The sequence below is a fragment of the Apium graveolens genome, unplaced genomic scaffold, assembly GCF_009905375.1.
Source record: "Apium graveolens cultivar Ventura unplaced genomic scaffold, ASM990537v1 ctg5598, whole genome shotgun sequence".
Taxonomy (NCBI): domain Eukaryota; kingdom Viridiplantae; phylum Streptophyta; class Magnoliopsida; order Apiales; family Apiaceae; genus Apium; species Apium graveolens.
Window position 1 is genome coordinate 54,986 of NW_027419018.1, and position 14,113 is coordinate 69,098.

Sequence of the window (14,113 nt, forward strand, 5' to 3'; positions counted from 1 at the left end):
GTCCAGTTTGGGGGTGCTCCAACGGAAGATCCCAATATGCATATTAGGGATTTCATCGAGATTTGCGACACCTTCAAGTTCAGCGGTGTTTCGGAAGATGCTGTGAAACTGAGACTTTTCCCATTTTCTCTGAGGGATAAAGCTAAGAGCTTGTTGCACTCTCTACCAGTATTGCAACTTGAGAGGATCTTGCTCAAAAATTTCTTACTAAATTCTTCCCTATGGCAAAAACAACTGTAATCAGGAATGCTCTTACTCAATTTGCATAGCAGTTGGGAGAATCTTTATGTGAAACTTGGGAGCGCTACAAGGAGATTCTTAGAAAGTGTCCTCATCATAGAAAGCTTGATTGGATGGTAATCAATTGCTTCTATAACGGGTTGGGAGCACAGTCGAGACCCATGCTAGATGTAGCATCAGGTGGAGCCTTATGGGCCAAGATCTATGAGGAAGCTTATGAGCTAATTGAAATGATGGCTGTTAATGAATATCAAAACCCAACTCAGAGACTACCACAAGGAAAGGTAGCAGGAATTTTGGAGGTGGATAAAGCTACGGCTATAGCGGCTCAGCTAAAGGCGTGGACTATGAAAGTGGATTCTCTGGCTAACTATGGAGTTCATCAAATAACAAGTGGTTGTGAGCTTTGTGCAGGTATACATGCGACGGATCAATATGCTATATCTAGTGAGTCAGCACAGTTTGTGAGTAATTTTCAGAGACCACAGCAACCAGTTCCTGCCACTTATCATCCTAACAACCGAAACCATCTTAATTTCAGTTAGAGCAATAATCAGAGTGTTATGCAACATCCACAACAGCCTTATCGGCAGTTTGGAGCCAAGCCATTCAACCCTCCTGGTTTTTAACAACAGTATGCACCAAGGCAACAATTTCAGCCACCGGTAATGCAACAACCATCATGGAAGTGCCGGTCAATCTGCTAATGAAAAATCTGAATTGGAGGAATTGAGGCTAATGTATAAAATCCAAGCGATTTCGATCAAAACTTTAGAGAATCAAATAGGATAAATTGCTAATGCACTGCTAAATCAACCACAAGGAACTCTTCCTAGTGATACGGAAGCTAACCCAGGAAAGAGGGAAGTTAAAGAATAGTTGAAAGCAATCACTTTGAGGTCTGCAAAGGTCGCTAACCATCAAAAATCAGAATCTGAAAATTTTCGGCAGAAGCCAAGCGCGCCCGTGCTCCATACAGGCGCGCCTGTCCCTGTACCAGAAACTATAATTTTTGATGATATAGTTGATCAGAACGATGACGAAGCAGAAACGAAGAAAAATTCTGTTGAACACACTATTCTTGAGCAGAATACAGGAGACAAAAGGGTCTATCCACCTCCTCCATATCCTAAAAGACTTTAGAAGCAGAAGTTTGAGAAGCAATTTTCCAAGTTTCTGGAGGTTTTCAAGAAATTGCATATTAAGATACCTTTTGCGGAAGCTCTAGAGAAGATGCCGATCTATGCTAAGTTCATGAAGGGTATTCTATCTCGGAAGTTGAAGCTTGGGGAGTTGGAAACCATTGCTCTAACGGAAGAGTGCAGCGCGGTGCTGCAACCGAAACTACCTCCTAAACTTAAAGATCCAGGAAGCTTCACGATACCATGCACCACTGGTGAGTTATCTTTCGACAAGTGTTTATGTGACTTGGGAGCTAGCATCAATCTGATGCCATTGTCTGTCTTCAGGAAACTTGGTCTACCTGATCCAAAACCTACAAACATGTCCTTACAACTGGCTGATCGTTCCATCACTTATCCGCGAGGTATAGTGGAGGATATCTTGGTTAAGGTGGATAAACTCATCTTCCTTACTGATTTTATCATCCTAGACTTTGAGGAGGATAAAAAGATTCCTATTATCTTGGGAAGACCATTCTTAGCTACAGGCCGAACTTTGATCGATGTGCAAAAGGGAGAACTTACAATGAGGGTTCCGGATCATGATGTCACTTTTAATGTCTTCAACACAATGAAATTCCCCATAGATGTAGAGGAGTGCTATAAAGTAGAGCTGGTCGACTTTGTAGTGAATTCGGAGCTTGATTAAATGTTAAGGTCAGATACCTAGAGAGAGCATTAACAGGGGAATCTGATAGTGAAGTCGACGAAGGGGCAAAGTAATTTCAATTTTTGAATGCATCTCTGTGGAAGAGGAAGTTGTATTTTCCATTCGAGTCTCCTGGATTAGCAGAGCTGAACAATTCTCAGGAGCGTCTTAAATCATCTATTGAAGAAGCTCCCACACTTGAGCTTAAACCACTGTCTGATCACTTAAGGTATGTTTTTTTAGGTTATGCATCTACTTTACCTATTTTTATTGCATCTGACCTTTCAGGTAGTGATGAAGACAAGCTCTTGCGAATTCTGAGAGAGTTTAAATCAGCAATCGGGTGGACTATAGCAGATATCAAGGGAATTAGCCATTCCTATTGCCAGCATAAAATTCTGCTCGATGAAGGAAGTAAACCTACCGTTGAACATCATAGAAGACTCAATCCTATCATGAAAGAGGTGATGAAGAAAGAAATTCTTAAATGGCTGGACGTATGGATCATCTATCCTATTTTCGACAGTTCATGGGTGAGCCCGGTGCAGTGTGGGCCCAAGAAAGGAGGCATTACAGTTGTGGCTATTGAGAGAATGAGCTCATCCCTACTCGGACAGTCACATGGTGGAGAGTATGCATGGATTATCGGAAGCTGAATAAAGCCACCAGGAAGGACTGTTTTCCACTTCCATTCATCGATCAAATGCTTGGCAGGTTGGCTGGTCATGAGTATTATTGCCTTCTGGATGGGTACTCAGGCTATAATCAGATTTGCATTGCCCCATAAGATTGGGCGAATACTACTTTTACTTTTCGTTTTGGCACTTTCGCTTTCCGTCGAGTTTCTTTCGGGCTCTGTGGAGCATCTGCTACTTTTCAGAGATGCATGATGGCCATATTCTCTAACATGATTGGTATTAATGTGGAGGTGTTCATAGACGACTTTTCTATTTTCAGATCTTCTTATGATGAGTGTTTGCATAATCTGGGCTTGGTGCTAAAAAGGTGTGTTGAGACCAATATGATGCTTAACTGGGAAAAATGTCACTTCATGGTGCAACAGGGTATCATTCTTGGGCATAAGGTATCTAGCAAAGGGCTGGAAGTGGATAAGGCGAAAGTGGGGGTTATTGAAAATCTTCCTCCACCAATCTCAGTTAAAGGAATCCATAATTTTCTTGGTCATGCGGGTTTTTATCGGCAATTCATTAAAGACTTCTCCAAAATCTCTAAACCCTTGTGCAATTTGTTGGAAAAGGATGTTCCTTTCAAATTTGATGAAGAATATCTAGCTGCTTTCGAGAGTTTTAAAAAGAGTTTGACTACAGCACCTATTATTACTGCACCTGATTGGGATAAGCCCTTTGAGATGATGTGTTATGCTAGCGACTTTGCAGTTGGAGTCATTCTTGGTCAGAGAAAGAAGAACATTTTCCATGTGGTTTACTATGCTAGTAAAACCCTTAATGGTGCTCAGCTAAATTACACTACTACAAAAAATGAGCTTTTGGCAATTGTCTACGGGTTCGAGAAATTCTGATCTTACTTGCTTGGGACAAAAGTAACGGTTTACACTGATCATGCTGCTATTGGATATCCGGTCTCGAAGAAAAATTCAAAACCTCGATTGATTCGATGGATTCTATTACTTCAGGAATTCGAGTTGGAAATCAAAACCAGGAAAGGTATAGAAAACCAGGTAGCGGATAATCTATCCTGTTTGGAAGATCAAGGTAAAGATTCACTAGATAACACGTTAATCAATGAAACTTTTCCTGATGAGCAACTTTTTGGGGTGCAAGAAGAAGAACCATGGTTTGCAGATATTGTGAACTATCTTGTGAGTAATGTTATCCCCTCAGAATTTTCTTATACTCAAAGGAAGAAGTTTTTACATGAAGTGAAGTGGTATCGATGGGATGAGTCGTTCTTCTTCAGACATGGGGCAAATCAAATTATCAGGAGGTGCATTCCGTATAGTGAAACGGAGGGTATTTTGCGAGATTGTCACGCCACTTTCCGTAAGGGAGCGTATGGTAGCCATTATGGTGGAGAGACTACAGCCGCCCATATCCTTCAAACGGAATTTTTTTGGCCAACTTTGTTTAAAGATGCTCATCGGTTCGTGTTGAGATGTGATCGCTGTCAACGGGGTGGAAATATGTCCAAGAGAGACGAGGTGTCTCTTAATATGCTTCTGGAAGTTGAGATTTTTGATGTGTGGGGAATAGACTTCATGGGACCATTTATCTCATCGTGCAATAATCAATATATTCTTTTGGCAGTGGATTATGTGTCTAAATAGGTTGAGGTTAAAGCTTTGCCAACCAACGATGCTAAAGTGGTGATAAATTTTCTTCATAAGCACATATTCACACGTTTCGGTACTCCAAGGGTAATAATTAGTGATGAGGGTTCATATTTTTGCAATCACAAATTTACTGCATTAATAGAAAGGTATCATGTGAATCATCGTGTCACCATAGCTTATCATCCTCAAACTAATGAACAGGCTGAAGTCTCTATTCGAGAGATCAACCGAATCTTGGAGAAGGTTGTGAGTCCGTCAAGGAAAGATTGGTCATTGAAGCTAGATTAAGCTGTGTGGGCCTATATAACAGCATTCAAGACTCCTATAGGAATGTCTCCTTTCCAGTTGATGTATGGTAAGGCGTGTCATCTACCTGCTGAGTTAGAACATAAAGCGTACTGGACTTTGAAGAAGCTGAATCTTGACATGTCGGCTGCTGGAGAAAAGAGAATGCTTCAAATTAATGAACTCGATAAGTTTTGCCTATAGGATTATGAGAACAACAAGTTATACAAGGAGAAGGTCAAGAGATGGCATGATAGGAGGTTAGCGCAAAAGTCATTTGTGCCTGGTCAGCAAGTCCTACTTTTCAACTATCATCTTAGACTTTTTCCTCCAATAAAGCTTAAGTCAAGGTGGTCAGGTCCGTTCATAGTCAAGACTGTGTTTCCACATGGTGCAGTGGAGATTTTTGATAAGCATCCGGACCAAGCATTAATGGTTAATGGTCAGAGTTTAATGCATTACTATGGTGATACGGCGAACCGCTAGGTGGTGACCGTCATTCTTGCTACGACTTGAATTCGAAGTTTCACGTCAAGCTAAAGACGTAAAACAAGCGCTTCGTGGGAGGCAACCCACGCATTCTGAAATGTTTTTGCTTATAAAAAAAATGAATTTTTTTTACAGAAGCTAGGCTCGCCTGCACCCTATCCAAGCGCGCCTGCGCTTGCTCTCTAGAAAAAAAAAAGAAAAATTCAAAAATAAATCGCCCCACTCCTACCCGAATTTTACCCTAACCCTACCCATTATTCTACAGCCATTATATCTCAGCCCCTTTATATATCCCTCCTACATATTCACATCTCTATAAACATAACCATCTTATATACATACAAACCCTAACTCTACATACACTACTTACACCCAATTCACACTCACTTGTTTGATTATGGCACCTTAGAGATCAATATATACGGGTAGTAGTATGGGTGGTGGTGATAACAAATTCACTTCACCGGAGGCACAAGCAGAATTTGCTCGATTATTGTCTAAATCGGTGGCTAAGGAGAGGGGATTCTTGCCTACGGCTCAAGACATGAAGCTATTGAAGATGATTGCAGAGAAAGATTGGGGGATTTTTTATGAGGTACCATATGCGGTTCCATTGAGCATTGTGCGGGAGTTTTATGCCAATGCTAAGGCTGAGAAGAATGGATTTTCTGTGGTTCGGGGTTTGACTGTAGATTACCAGCCCGCTGCTATTCGCCAGGTTCTGTATCCACCTGCAAAGCCTAGGGGTGCTGATGATTGGGTGCACAAGACCCGAGCTGATTTAGATTTGGACTATATCTTGGCGGAGCTATGTGTTCCAGGCACGGAATGGAAATACAGGGTGGGCACAACTGAGCTGCTTACTTTCCCTGCTTCTGCCAGGAACAGGTATGCGAGTGCATGGAATTTGTTTCTGTGTGCTAATATTCTGCCTTCTCCGCTTTCGCATGAGGTCAATATGGACCGCGCCATACTCTTGTGGGGGATTATGAATGAGGAGTATGTTGATCTTGGTTATGTCATTAATCAGAGCATGCTTCAATTTCTGCGAGGGGGGGCGACAAGGGCGATTCCTCATGCATCTATTGTTACTAAGTTGTGCACATCTGTGGATGTTAGGTGGTCTGAGCATGAGCAGTTACAGATGCTGAGTGCCCCTATTGATGGTTCCATGATTTCTCGGATGGAGGAATGGGACGGTGGTTGGCCCTATAAGAAGGGGTTGGGATATATTATTGATGATTCAGAGGGTGGCCACCCAGATCCTCCCGGTTTTTCTTGTGTGCAACAGACAGTTGCTAGATCCTCTCGTGCGCAGCAGACAGTTGATAGGTCCGGTCTTGGTGATGCTCAGTACAGGCGGTTGACTCGGCGTATGGATGCCATGCATGACATTCACCGCCGTTTTGCAGATGACTTAACACAGGCTCTAGGTAATGCTTTTCGAGCCACTGGTGTCAAGGTAGATTGGCCAGTTTTTGGAGCTAGTACAATGTATCTGCCTCATGATTCTCCACCCGTAGAGGGTGATCCTACCGACAGTTAGGTATGTCTTTGCTATCCTTATTATTGCCTTCAATGGGGTCATTGAATATTTTAAGTTTGGGGGTGGTAATTTAAGGATTAGTAGTAGTAGAGTCGTGTTCATATAGGAATCATATTGCATGTATAGTGGTAGTTCATTCATAATTTTGCATAATTGTTCTTATAGGCCATATTTGTTTGCATAATTGTTCATGCTTATTATGTGAGTCCATTTAGTTGTATTTGCATAACATATAGCATGATCCCGTAGGATGAGCTATTTTCGGTTGGTAGGTCGGTGATTTGGGTGTAGTGATGATGAATAGAGGGATGAATAAGTTCTTATGAATTGACTTGCATGTCTAGAAGCAAAACCTATTCACAAGTCTCATCGGTTGCTTTTGGGCTAGATCAGGGTCATACTTGTTTGGTTGTTGAAATTTAATCACTTGTTTACATTTAGAATGTTTGTTATTCCCTTGATGACGAAGGAGCATTAGATTATAAATTGGGGAAACCAGAGATTTCATTACTAGTTGTTAATAAAGGTTAGGCGTCAAAAGGCTAGTAGCCGCTCATATTTATGAGTAGTCTAGAGTTGGATGAGATTGAGCGAAACGCACTCATTCCATAAATGAAAAAAAAGAAAAAGAAAAGAAAAAAAGACGGGAAAAAAGAAGAAAAAAATTATGTAGTATGTGATCATGCAGAATTGACCACGGGTACGCTCTTTAATACTCGATCAATTAAGTTCTAGGGGAATTTGTGCCTAGTGACATAAGGCTTGTTCAGTCTGGGATCCGTTAACCTAACGCTCGCTACATGGGTATTATTGCATAAGTCTTTCGGGGCCTCATCCATTGCACGGTCAAATAAGCATTTGTGTTGATGTGTTTAGTATTGTAGCATGAATCCTTGTCTAACTCCATTGTTGATGGAGGTGTTTTGAGTCATGATGTGTTTAGCGTTCATTCTACTTATAAACTTGTGATTTTTTTGGCGAAGAATAAGATATGGTTTTTATATAGTGTTGGGAGTATTTCTAATATATAGGCCAGCTTGACAAGCTGCCCTTTGAAAGGCATATGTCATAGCCTACTTGAAAGGCATATGTCATAGCCTACTCGTTTATTCGAGTATTTAACTCAACTCAAATAAGAATGTAATAAGTAAATAGTGGATCAAGCATCAGAGAGATCTCACAAAGTAACATCTGTCAAAGAATAAAGAAACATTGTTCATCTGCAGACTTGAAGATTCACTGGAAGAAGTTCAAGAATTTGATCATGCCTCAGTGATATAAATCAAAATCGTGGATTTAATCAAGTGACAGAGATCTCGTCAAGGTATCATTTATTACAAGGATTCAATCAGAACAACAAAGTCAAGACATGAAGAAACGTCACGAAAGTTAGTCACTCATGAACCAGACAGTACATCGAGTGTCAGCATTGAAGTGACGGAATTGATTCATAAGTCTCAGAGACTTTCAGAAGATTGTCAGAAGAAGGGATGCTGCTCAGGGATAGTATTAATTCTCTATTAATTAATTAAGTCATATAATCTAATTAAGAGAATAAATTATATCTGCAAGGATTAATTTATTGATTAATTGAATTAAATTGATTAATTAATTTAGAATTAATATTAAGGATTTTCAGAATGTTAATTGATTAAAATCTGTGATAATTCTAAAAAAAGACAACTGATTGTACTAGTATGACAATCGGTATGACAATTGATAGTCATACCGAATGTCTTGCTAATTCAGTTGATTGTATTGATAGAATTTTCAATTAGATTAAAATCAATTATGTATTCAGAAAAACAATTTCAATTGTACTACTATGACAATCGGTATGACAATCAATAGTCATACCGAAAGTCTTGCTAGTTCATTTTAATTGTCTTCCTAGCTCTAATAGATTGTCTCACCGAAAGTCCTTCAAGCTCAAATAGATTGTCACACCAGTTCAACAACTTCGGCTGTGATTGTTTAAAAGAAAGCAGAAGACAATATCAACATATAACTCAGCAAAAACAGAGCAGCACATACAGAACAAGAAAACACAGCAGAAAACAAAAGAAAATATTTCATCATTCATCTGCTTATTCAAGATCAAATATTCTAGTTTGTTAATGTTAAATCCAAACCACTAGAATTACTTATCTTGTTCTTGTATATCAATCTAGCGGATTAAAATCCCTAGAACTTAATCTCAAATCGCTTTTAGCATTTGATCTTTTAATTACAAAAATAGAAAAAGTTCATGTCGAATTTATTCTAAATTTGTAATAATTGATTTGAGATTAATCCCTTGTAATCGATACCGTAGTTGTAACACCTTTCAAGTTTAATAAAAGTTTTATTTAACTTGAATTTTGTTTCACAATTTTATTCCGCATTTTATTCGACGAAACGGTATTGTTTGCATTCAACCCCCCCTTCTACAAACAAATTGGGACCTAACAATTGGTATCAGAGCCTTCTGATTAACGTTCAAATCAAGATCCTAGACTTTTGTGTTTCTTTCACTTCTTGAATTTTTATTCACTCAAAAATTCATAATGACTACACAAAAAGTTGGAACCGTTAAAATTCCACTTTTCGATAAAGAAAATTATGTGATGTGGAAGAAGAAGATGCTACTGTTTTTACAGGTTGCTAATCCCAAATATTTGCAAGTGTTGAAGAAGGGTCCAAAAATTCCTATGGTTATTGAACCAGAGGTAATAGAGAATGATGTGGTGATCACCAAAGCGAGAACTTATGTGAAGGATCCTGAGGACTTCTCTCCTGCTGAAATAGAAGAAGCTTCCCTGGATGCTAGCCTTCAATTAATCTTAGTAGATTCCCTTAATCCCCTAATGAACAGACATGTGATGAATTGTAAAGATTCTAAACATATCTGGGAAACTATTGAGATTATTAATGAAGGCACAGAGGAAGTTAGGGAGAACAAACTAGAAATCCTAACCTCTGAGTATGAATACTTCAAATCTAATCCAGGAGAAGGAATCACTGAAGTGTTTGAGAGGTACAATGCATTGATCAACAACCTGAACATTAATGGTAAATACTATTCCATCAGGGAGGTCAATAAAAAGTTCCTTTTATCACTGCCAACTCATCTCGAACATAGAATCACTGCCATAAGAGAAGCAAGAGATCTGAGTGAGATTTCTTTGGAAAGGCTCTATGGTGTGTTAAAGACTTATGAGTTGGAGCAGATTCAGCAGAAGGAAGTTTACGGGAAAGGAAGAGTGGTCAGCACGTCTACTGCTCTGGTAGCTGATGAACAACAACAACAACAACCACTATATCAACAACAATCTCAACAGTCAGATAGAATGGTACAGTCTTCCAAGGTTGAAGATAATGTGATAGTAGCAGAATTTGATTCACCTACTACAAATCAATCAGGAGATGATTATTATTCCTTGGAAGAACTGGAGCAATTGGAGGATGAGTCAATGGCCCTGATTGTCAAGAGATTCTCAAATGTCAGATTCAAAAGGAATCCCAAGTTCAAGTACAAGTCCAACTACAACAGATTCCAGAAAGGTGGATCTTCATCCTCTAACACCAGCAGTGGTGGGTATAAAACAGGGATGGTTGATCGAAGCACCATTCGATGCTTCAACTGTAATGAGTTGGGACACTTTGCCACAGAATGCAGGAAGCCAAAACAAGCAAGGAAGAACTCTTACGATTCTAATTAGAAGAGTAAATCTGAAAGGGCGTACCTGGCAAAGGGAAGAAGCTGGGATGATACTGACAGTGAAGATGAAGAAGTTGGGAATCTTGCTCTCATGGCTAGTGATGCAAGCACCTCATCGTCAAGAAAAGAGGTAAAACTTTCTGATGCTGAAATGGTTTATCATCTAAGAGGTAACTTAGATTGTGCTCGTCGTGATAATGAATTGTTAAATCAACAAATCAAAGACCTTGAGAAAGAGGTCAATGAATTAAGACTTGTGCACATTAATCAAGATAAACTTAAAGACCAAGTATCTTTTCTAGAGAATAGAGTTGACTGTTATAGACAACTCGAAACTATTCTCAAAGACAAGATCACCGGTCTTGAGGCTAAGGTTAAAGCTTACTTTAATTCTTGTTCGAAGTCCAAAGAGTTTTACAATAAGCAAGCTGTTAATCAAACACATGGAATAGGTTATGATTACAATGCTGCTATTGGAAAATTAGGCATAAACTCCCCTCCTCATGTATGTGCTAAAGGCAGGGAAGTACCACATGTGCTTAAGGGTGTTGATGAACCCCTCTATAAGGAATCAATTGCTGAACCATTTGATGAGACCTCTTTTATTATTCAAGAAGAAATCCGTGCTGAAGATAATGCTAATGGGAAAGCTGTCTCCAAGTCAAGTGTGTCAAAAGTTCCAGTCAAGGTTGTGAAAGCAACTGAGACTAACTCAGACACACATGAGTTGGATAGCACAAATGCCATGTCTACCATGCATAAGTTGCCTATTGTTAATCCTTCTCATAAAGCATGTGGTGTTCCTGATTGTATGTCTTGTGCTTTTAATCTGTTGTTTGCTTATTTTAATGGTAAGCATGCTTCTAATGATAAGACTACTCCTCGTCAGCATGTGAATAATAGAAAGCATGATAGGTCTAAGACTGCTAGTCCTCCTAAAGCTAGAAAGGAGACATTTGTGCCTAAGCCTAAACATAAATCTGATAAGGCTGTTTTAAAGGTCAAATGTTCAGTCATTGAGAATGTTGAGAATAGTGAAATTAAGAATGTTGTTTTGCCTGATAAAGGCCAATTTTACAAGTATGCCGGACCCAGCCAAGCTTGGGTTCCGAAGAAGTTCTAATCCATTTGTATTGCAGGGCATTAAACAGGTACAACCGGTAGTGTGGATTCTTGACAGTGGATCGTCAAGACATATGACCGGAGATAGAGCCCTGCTATCAAATGTGGTTGAGAAAGCTGGCCCAGTGGTTACCTTTGGAGATAACAGCAAAGGTTTAACGGAGGGATATGGCTGTTTGCAAGCTGGAAATGTTATCATTGAAAATGTATATCTTGTGCAAGGACTTGAACACAATCTGCTTAGCATTAGTCAGTTCTGTGACAACGGCTACAATGTTTTATTCGACAAGCTGAAGTGTCAGATTCTGCACAAGAAAAGTGAAAAACCTTCCTTAATGGGAATACGGAAAGGAAATCTGTTCGTAGCTGACATGAACTCTGGAAGCAATCTTGAAGTCAATTGTTTCTATGCAAAAGCATCGTCAAATGAGAGTTGGCTATGGCACAAGAGACTTTCCCATCTCAATTTCAAGACAATGAATTCTCTTGTCAAAAGAGAATTGGTAAGAGGTCTACCTCAGCTGGAATTCTCTCCAGAAGGACTATGTGAGGCTTGCCAGAAAGGAAAGTCAAAGAAAGCAAGTCACAAAGGCACTGACACATCTTCCATAACTGGTGTTCTGCAATTATTGCACATGGATTTATTTGGTCCAGTTAATATCCTTTCTATGTCAAAGAAGTGTTACTGTCTTGTGATAGTTGATGACTATTCCAAGTATACGTGGGTTTTATTTCTTCACTCTAAGGATGAAACACCACAAGTTGTGATTGATCATATCAAGATGATTGAGTTAGATTCTAACGTCCCTGTTAGAGCAATAAGGTCAAATAATGGAACAGAATTCAAGAATGCACTTCTAAATGGATTCTGTACAGACAAAGGGATTACCAGACAATTTTCAGCTCCTAGAACCCCTCAGCAAAATGGAGTGGTAGAAAGGAAGAATCGTACATTGATTGAAGCTGCAAGAACGATGTTAAATGAATCAGGTCTTCCAATGTACTTTTGGGCTGAAGCTGTCAATACTGCATGTTATACTCAGAATCGAACTCTAATCAACAAAGACTTCATGAAAACTCCTTATGAGATTTTGAATGAACAGAAACCTTCTATCAAATACTTTCATGTATTTGGTGCCAGATGCTTCGTGCTCAAGGATGGAGATGATCGTCGTGGTAAGTTCGAGGCAAAGGCATATGAGGGTATTTTTGTTGGATATGGAAGAAGATCATATAGAGTGTATATCATTGATCAACACAAAGTAACTGAAAGTGTCAATGTTACATTTGATGACACTAAACTCCCTAGTATCCAAACTGAAGATCCTTCTGAGAAACTGAAGTTTGATGATACGTCAGATTCAGAGTCAGAACATGGTCAAGAACCTGAGGTTGTTGCTGTTGAAGAACCTGTTAATCCTGATAATACTCAAGGTAATAGTGATGGAAACTCTGGAAACAATGGAGATACCACTGCTACTGACGGAGAATCTTCAAGTCAACATGGCAACAACTCAGGGGGAGATGCTGAAGGATCATCTAGTAGGACACAACATCACAATGAATTTCAAGGCGAATCATCAAGATCAAATCTTCCAAGACAGACTGTCTGGAATAAAGCTCACCCTTTTGAGTTGATTATTGGTGATCCAGATGTTGGAGTCAGAACTAGACGTGCTACTCAAAATGAGTGTCTGTTCTCAGGATTTCTTTCTGAGATGGAACCTAAGAAAATTGAAGAAGCACTAACTGATCCAGATTGGGTGATTGCTATGCAAGATGAACTCAATCAGTTTGAAAGTCAACAAGTCTGGAAACTGGTACCTAGGCCTGTACACAAGAAAGCTGTTGGTACAAGGTGGGTATTCAGGAATAAACTAGATGAAGATGGTGTGGTTACAAGAAACAAGGCAAGACTGGTAGCTAAAGGGTATTCTCAAGCTGAAGGTATTGATTATGATGAAACCTATGCTCCAGTGGCTAGACTTGAGGCCATCAGGATATTTCTGGCATTCGCAGCATTTTCAAACTTTAAAGTTTATCAAATGGATGTCAAGAGCGCCTTTCTGAATGGAAAGCTGGATGAAGAGGTATATGTAGAGCAACCTCCTGGTTTTGAAGATCCAGATCATATGGATTTTGTCTTCTTTCTTTTCAAGGCTATCTATGGGCTAAAACAGTCACCAAGAAAATGGTATGACACTCTCTCTGAATTTCTTATTGAAAATAGCTTTATTAGAGGTGTCATAGACAAAACTCTCTTTTCTAAAAAACATAAGAATGATACTATATTAGTCCAAGTCTATGTGGATGATATAATATTTGGGTCTACTAATGATAATCTCTGTAAGAGATTTGCTAAGTTAATGCACAGCAAGTTTGAAATGAGCATGATGGGAGAGCTGAAGTTCTTTCTTGGATTACAAGTAAATCAAAGGTTAGATGGAACATTTATTTGTCAATCCAAGTATCTCAAGGAACTCCTCAAAAAATATAATCTAGAGGATTCTGCATCAGCAAGGACTCCATCAACTACAGCTGTCAAGCTTGGACCATGTGAAAACTCCATTAAGGTAGATGTCACAAGCTA

At 39.3% G+C, this 14,113-nt stretch overlaps 1 non-coding gene across 1 annotated transcript; it reads right to left on the reverse strand.

Moving 5' to 3' along the window:
- Positions 1-236: 236 nt before the first annotated feature.
- Positions 237-343, reverse strand: LOC141702740 (small nucleolar RNA R71). Its single transcript, XR_012567245.1, has one exon. It is a non-coding gene; the product is annotated as a small nucleolar RNA R71 (small nucleolar RNA).
- Positions 344-14,113: the final 13,770 nt, after the last annotated feature.